We start from the raw sequence: 6,501 nt of genomic DNA, 5'->3' as shown, positions 1-6,501 counted from the left end.
GCTCTCCCATTACTGAGCCCAAGTCCTTACCAGGCTATCTCACTGACTCCCCCTGGTCCCGCTGTCTTGTTGGAGTCCCAGGGAAATCACTCTCCCACTCCTCTTGTTGCTCTTGTGAGCACTCCTCAGTCTCTTCAGTGGGGTCCCCAAGGCCAGTCAGGGCAGTCTCTTCCTCAGTCCAGTTAGGAAGTCAACCTGCTTCCTAAAAGGAGGAAGCAGTCCTTTCCACTTTGGGGCAACAGAGCAAAGAACAGAAAAGACCATGTATGGAAAGAAAATCAGAAAGACTTTGTATACAATTGGGCTCTTTGTTTGTAAGCAATTGAAACTGACTCGAAAAAAATACAGAGAAATAATAATAATAATCTGTCGGGACAACAGAACATTGGGTAATGTCCTAGAACTGAAGAAAGATCTGAACGAGCAGTCCTCAAGAAGGACAGGAAAAGAATAGTTCCAAGAATTTCAGTCAGTATCTCACAGATGAAACAAGAATGACTCAGCTCCAGCCGCCACGGAAGACTAAACCCCCAGGGGAGAGTCTGAGGGGCCCAACCCAGTCATGCGCTTGCCACCTCTTGGATAAGAGACTTGAAGGCCAAGGAGTTCTAAGATCAAGAGGTTAACCAAACACATTAAAGAGGGGACAGAGAGTTCCCCTAAAAGAAAAGCAGAGAGCTGCTACCAAATGAAGGGAATACTAAGTTGGCAAGATGACCAGCGACCATCATAGACAGAAGACAGCCTTTCCAGGTAACAAGTTGCCAGGGGCAAGGCGTCGTGTGTGGAGGAGAGCAAAACATCCTCACCCTAATAATGACATCTGATACTTGAAATGAACTTGGAACAACTGCAGATGCAAAAACCAAGAGCAAGCTGAAGAAAAATAGTATAAATATTAATATAAGAAAATAATCACCCCGAGCAGACTGTGTGGGAAGAGGAAAGAATAGGTCACATCCTATAGGATCAGGCTATTTGGAAACAGTTGGAAAAGAAAACTAGAGAACAGATCAAAAAGAGGACTATTTTCTTAAGAATAAATATTTTATCAGTTATCTTGAAAGGAGCAACTTGAGATTTATTCAAGAATATCACTCCAAAAACGTATGTCATTGCTGTGTAAAATTATGTCTAGGCTACCTATGTAGGAAAATACACATAATTCTCAATTATATGTGAGTTCAGCTACTGTCAACTAATTTCTTTATGGTCTTCGCAGAATCCCTAAAGAATCCATCCTCTTATTACTAAATATTGAAACCTTGACTGGATATCATTCCAAGGAAGATCCTTAGCACCAGAGAGGACAAAACCAGGTAAGCACTGGTACCTAGAGATGGTGTCTCCAGATTTATTTCTCTGTATGGGCACTGCATGTACATAAAAACTGAAATGTAGAATTTTAAAAACAAAAATGCTATGTCAGGGCGATATTTCTCAAACTAGGATCCTACACATCAGCTCTCTGAGATTTTCTTGAGGGAAAGGAAAGAACGGGGTTCCATGAATTAAAGGAAACAGAGCCTAGAAATTAGAAGTCTCATATTAGGAGACCACTAAGGCAGCTCACCGGCCAGGTACTGAGGACCATGATAGGAAGTGACCGTGAAAGCAAAACAGAAACAAAAAGTTGTGGAACAGCTGGGTGAGGTATCCCATCTGGGAAGTAAATCACCAAAGGAGTGAGCGGTAGTGACCCAGGGCCTACAGGCCGTATCCCTTTGTTCTCAACCATAAGCTCATCCTTCCTTTTCAAGAATAAGTCATTCAACAATGGCAAGGATAAATCTCAGAATAATGATGCTGAGGGAAAGAAGCCAGACAAAAAAGAGTATATGCTGTATGATTCCATTTATATAAGATTCTAGAATATGCAAACTAATCTATAGCAGTAGAAAGCAAATCAGTGATTGAGTGGGGATGAGAGGGTGGGATGGGTGGAAAGCAGAGGTCTAAATTACAAAAGGACAGGGGAAGCTTTTGGTGGTGCTGGATATGCTCATTTTCTTGATTGTAGTGATGGTTTCACACGTGGTGATGTCAAACACATCAAATCGTACACTGTAAACAGGTACGTGTTATTGCATACCAATTAGACCTTGATAAGGCTCTTTAAAAAAAACAAAGAATATGTGAGCTTTAATCTATAACAGAATTTCTCAACCTCAGCACTATTGACATTTGGGGCCAGACAATTCTTTGTTGGAGGGCTATCATATATCACAGGAAGTTTGGCAGCATCCCTGGCCTCTACCCACTACTATGATAACCAAAAATGATTCCAGATATTGCCACATGTCCTCTGCTGGGAAGGGGGGAAGGGGGAGGAACACCCCCAGTTGAGAACCACATGTCTCTAAGGATTCAGCAGGTTCCGAAGGAGGTCAGGGAAGAGACCAACCCCAGGGACACCGTGCGGACCAAAGCCATCAGGGCTGTGGACCACACAGAGCGTCAAGCTAGCGGGCAGGCACAGGTGCGGTTGGAGGGCTGCGGGGCTCTGGCAGGGAATGCCAGGAGAGGCCAAAGTCAGGGCTGGAGGAGCAGAGAACGTTCCGACGGTTGCAAAGCCTCAAAGGAAAAATGAGAAGGATGTAAATAACACCTTGAGCTTGTTTACATTGCCCAAGTAGTTTTATGCCTATTATCTCATGGGTCTTTACAAGGTGCATGCAAGGAGAAGAGGGGCGAATATCGCTCTCCTCTTTTCCAGACCAAGAAGTGTCAGTCCACCAGCCTCCAAGCTCCTAGGTCGCTGAGCACTGTGTTAGTAAAGGATGGTTAGATAACCCCTCACCTAGTCAGAGCTGCCGGATAACAATTCTGAAGGGCCATGAGGAAGCTTCTGGATTTCTGATGGCCACCCAACAAGTAGCAGGCTGTGACACAGCAGGTGAGGAGTTTAGAGTTTCGCTTGAGGAAGCATTTCTGGGGTGAGTCTTGTCAGACAAAGAATGTACGATGGAAGGCTGTGGAAGAACATCCTCTTCTGGTGCGGACAAGAGGAGGAACTTGCTTCGCCAGGATGACTTAGAGTTCCAACAGAGGAAGGAGGAGTCATCGGAGGGCCGTGCCCAGCCCCTCCAGCGCTGTGGGTCTTTGCACGGTAAGAGGAGGGGAGAGCATTCGGGAGTGAGGGACGGAAGGTCATTTGAAGTGAGGTTTTAGATTCATCCTCAGCACGTTTAGGAAGGGGCTAGATTTCAGTGCATCCAGCTCCCCGCAACCTTTTCTTTTCCCTTCATAGATATTAAAACCTTTCCTATAGAAAAACATCATCATTTACATGCAGTGTGAAGGTCACGATGCCTCTCCTTGAGCAGAAGAACGCATTGCTCCCCAGAAGAACTGCACTTCTGTGCAGGAGCTAGAGAGAGATTTGGGGAAGAGGCATTCATGAACCACACAAGCGATAAACACATATCCCACCCCTCCCGCAGCCCCCAAAAACCTGAGTTAGTCCTCTGTGCGGGATTCATCACACCAACATCCCAACTGGAATCTAGTTATCAGAATTTAATGACCATCCGTGTGCGTGTTTACGATGTGATAATATTTTGATGACCTTGCTTTTGTTTTTGGAGTGCCTTTCTTCCAGCGTTGCTCAAGGAATGTTCTATATGGGCTTTTTAATTTTTTAATTAGGTATCAACAACTTTATGGTGAAATGTAAGCAGAATCATCAAGAAAGAAAAATCCCAGGCCTTTTCACCATAAAACCTAAACTAGTGTCTAGATACAATGGTCTTTCCTCGCTCTAATATTGTACAGATATAACTTTTCATAATTGCAACGAAGGTACCTACATTATTTTCAGGTTTTATTTTAGTTAACATTACAGAATCTAGGGGTTTTTTTTGCATTCCTACCTCATATACATATTTATAAAAAGCCATGTGATATTCAGTTTTTTAACATAGCAGATTAGTTAAACAAAGTGCCACGGTTTGGTCATTCACATTGTTTTCCATTGAGAGAGAAAAGCCCTAATGAGAATATTACAGTTATCTCCCAGTATGTCGCCCATCCATTCCTTATGCATTCACTCATTCACGGAGCAAGATGGAACAGAAAGTTGGAAAAATCTTGAGTCCTTGGCAGCACCTTATTGCTGTCTTACTGGCTCTGGGCTGCCTACCACCTAAACCCCTACTTATTTAAGCCACAGGAGTGAAGTTTGTGCTTCTTGCAACTAAAAGCAGTCCTAACTGATACACCACTGAAACCTCTCTTCACATGCGCACCTCCCTCCTGCCGTTGCTCATCTGTCTGAGGGAGACGCACCCCTCTTGCTATTGGAACTAGCCCTCCATGTGCGTTCTTGATCCCATCCCCTCTCCTGCCTCCTCTTAGCCCATGTTCATGATGTCCTTTCTTATTTTCATCCTGTATCTCTCCCTCCATTCTGGCTCTTTTTCATGTCTACTAAGAACCTGTAAGGATCGCCCTTCCCTTTACCCAGCCCACCGCTAGAGTAACTCCATCTTCCTCTTCCTCTTTTTGTCACCTGACCTCCTGACAGACTGGCCTTCGCCTACACATTCTCAGTCTCTCCCATGTTGGCTGTCACCCCCAAAACTGTGGAACAAGCAATAAGTTCACCGACCCCCTAGTTAGCAAGTCCCACAGCCTTTTCAGACCCTATCCTCCTCCAGCTTCCTGCATATGGCTCTTCAGCTCACCTTTTCCTTCTTCTTTAAACTTTCTTTAAAAGTATAAATACGTTATGTAGATTTTGGAGAGAATTATTTTAAATGACTGAAAAAAATGAACACAGACCTACACCCATCTATTTCCTTTCCTTCCCTGGATGCCACTAAAATACAGTAAGGATTTTTTTTTTTAAATATACACTCTCCACTCTGCCCCTCAAAAAAGGAATCATCCAAAGATAAAAGGAATGAGAGAAGAAATAGTTTGTGGCAGCGATGAGTCTGCTCAGGCCTCCGCAGGTAGGCCTGTAATTGACCAAGGGCCCCGCTGCTGGGCTCTGAAACCCACGTAAGATCCACAGCTGAGTTTGGGCCCAGGCCGTGCTTCCCCGGGGCGGCTCTCAACTGACTGAGCATGGCATTCCCAGGAGACACAGGACTCCCACACAGTCCCCTTTGGCTCAAGGGTTCCTGCCAGCCTTGCTGACTGGCCTCAGACTGCACTGTGGTCTAGGTGGTTTCCACCAGCCTTCTTTCCTTCTCTCCCTCATTGTCAAATCTGGGTGATGTCCTCTCAGCCTTTCATGGCTCTCTCCCTGCTTTCTCTCACATAGGGGCTTCCCTAATAAACTCCGTGAGCATTTGGTATCATCTTGGAATCTGCCCCTTGGAAGAAAGCAGGTGAAAGATTTCAACAAATACTTGGAAGATAACGAGCAGATGGAGGAGCAGTAGCTGATGGAAGCAGTGTGACCCAAAAAGCCAAGCAGAAAGGAATGCTGATAAGCATTAAGCCAATTCCACTAGCAGATCTAGAAAGTCTCGGGACTCGGAGACGCAACTTACTGCAGAAGTTGAGGGGTGGGGGTGTGGGGTACAATGTGGAGCTAAAAACAGCTCTCTTCAAGGAAAATCTACACCCAGAGCGATTAGGCCACCAGAGCCTCTCCCCAACCTTGTCCACCCTCCACCAGCTAAGCCATGCCCAAACTCCTGACCCACAGAAACTGTGTAATGACAAAAATGTGCTGTTTTAGGCTGCTGGGTTTGTGGTAATTTATTATACAGCAATACAAAATTAAAACAGATAGCTATAAAAGTATAATATTTAGAAATGAAGCAAATGCCAGGGTTTTAGATGAGGGAGGAATATGAAAATATTATATTTTTCAATATTAGATATAGCTTTACATTTGTATACTTTTAGCAGTTTCTGATGCAAAAAAAAAATTTTAAGTAAAATCTTAAACACATTTTATGACTGTTGAGGTGGATGTTACTACCTGAGACTGGCTGAAACTGGGAAAGCCAGTCACAGCAGAGTCTGAGGGGAAGGTGAAAGCCAGGAGTGAGAGAGACCAGAGGCTGACATAAAGTGCAGAAGGTCACAGGTGGCATCCCAAGCTCCATAAAGAGGCAAGGGTTGGAAGGAAGACTTGGAAACCAAACCAGCGAGGAGGGGTTTAGGATATATACAGAGCTACCTTGGCCACCTGAGAACCATGTAACTGCCCAGGACACCAACTGCTATCCAAGGCTTGCTTTACACATCACCAGGCACGCGGAGAATGGCCCCGATTTAGAGGTGAGGGGCTAGAACAGAAAATGCGTCTGTTTTCTTCTCCTCACAAGAACATGTTTACGTTATTGTTTACATTATTTTTTACATTGTTACATTACAATGTAAACATTATTTTATATTCTCACTTTTTTGACCTATCCAACTTTTCTACGTCTGTAAATTAGTCAAATTATTATAAATTACAGCATATTTCATTGAGTGAATCATAATTTCTTTAAATCGCTGTAATTTTGCTGAATATTCAGGTTCTCTCATAGAAATACT

Source organism: Ursus americanus, chromosome 7, assembly GCF_024610735.1.
Source record: "Ursus americanus isolate L20-20 chromosome 7, mUrsAme1.1.p, whole genome shotgun sequence".
NCBI classification, from domain to species: Eukaryota; Metazoa; Chordata; class Mammalia; order Carnivora; family Ursidae; genus Ursus; species Ursus americanus.
Note: the sequence above shows the minus strand (reverse complement) of the source record.